The sequence below is a fragment of the Prunus dulcis genome, chromosome 1, assembly GCF_902201215.1.
Source record: "Prunus dulcis chromosome 1, ALMONDv2, whole genome shotgun sequence".
Classification (NCBI taxonomy): Eukaryota; Viridiplantae; Streptophyta; class Magnoliopsida; order Rosales; family Rosaceae; genus Prunus; species Prunus dulcis.
Window position 1 is genome coordinate 18,802,716 of NC_047650.1, and position 1,603 is coordinate 18,804,318.

Below are 1,603 nucleotides of genomic sequence, written 5' to 3' on the forward strand. Positions count from 1 at the left end.
TTGCGAAATGAGGTTGTGGTCGACATGCGGGTGCATTTGAGAAGGAGTTCCTAGCAACTCCGTGCTCCCCCATGCAAAAAAAAGCCTAGACAACCCCATTTCGCAACTTTCCACGCCTTTTTTTTTTTCCCACCTCACCCATGGCGGCGGCGTGGTGGCGGGCGGATTCCGGCCACCACCGCCATGGGTGGCAGCCCCCCACCCCGACACAAACCCATAATACCGAGGCAACATATCGAGGCAACATGACATGGGTGTGGCGTGTGGGAAGGGGTCTGCAGCTAGGAAGGCATGGGCTGCCATGCATATGCAGGCAACACACACCCCCCTATATAGCATTTTATGCATTTTGCCCTTTGACAGGAGGAGACATCAACTATGCGTGAGGAGTCATAATGGGCTCTAAATAATTCAATACAAGGTATTTTGACCTGATTTTTTGCAGGGACACTAAGAAAAATGCAATCTATGATGAGAAAAAGTTTCATAAATTTTTGAAGTGGGGAAGTATTTTTTTTTATTTTTAGAAGTCGTAAAATTGAAAAAATCATTAAAAAAAATTGGGGAGGAATTTTTTAGTTTTGTAAGTTGGAGAAGGTCCTAAAATCATAGACTACTTATGGGGAGCTTATTGTGCGAGGAAATTTCAATAAAAATGGGGTTTGACAAGGTTTGAAAAATTCTGTCGACATTTGTGGGCATATGTGGGCATGCTGTGGGCAGCAAGGCAAGGCATGGCATGTCAAGCTGCCAATAGCCTCCCTCTCGACATGCCTTGCAATGCCAATGCCAAGCCAAGGCAAGGCATGCCAAGGCCAAGGCATGCCAAGGCCAAAGCAAGACATGCCAACGCAAGGCAAGGCAAGGCAATGCATTAAGCCCCTGGCGGCAAGCCTTGCAAGGCAAGGCATGTTCACACTACCGTGTGACTATACAATCACTCCGCATCCGGCAACGAACCCTCGACGCCCATACATCAAGCGTTGCATAAGACACGTCAACTGCATCGACCGCGTCGCATGCTTTCCTCATGTCTCGCTCATGTCCAAGTCAAGACATAGCGATCTAACACACCATCGGTTTACCCACACTTCTGTCGGTCATTCCTTTAGCGTTCAAGATAGCCCACATCCTCAAGCTATACACGCAAGCTGTTATACTTGCATGTCTCCCAAGCCTTGGCGACATATGTATTCCGAATGTCCCACATAACCATCTATGCATTGCATGGGGTCGCAACCCATGCGTACCGACATCCGAATATCTTCCTTCAATATTAGACAAGGCCGAACCCAAGCCAAGTCCATCGAGTATTGTCAAATGTCTCGCAAGACGATGGCATATCGAATGCCATATGTTGACCTCACTCTTTCTGTTGATGCGCAATACGAACGGCCCTGCGTGTTCGTACTGTCCTCGGGAATTCCTTTCCCTCGGAGGCACAGATTATCCTTCAACAATCTTATGCCCGCCCTTATGACTATCTCTAATGTCATAAGGATGCTCGCTTAGTGCCACAAGGGTGTAAGCACCAGGGGTGGTGGAGAGCATGACACCATGTCACCCCCTATATAGCATTTTATGCATTTAGCCTTCTGCCAGG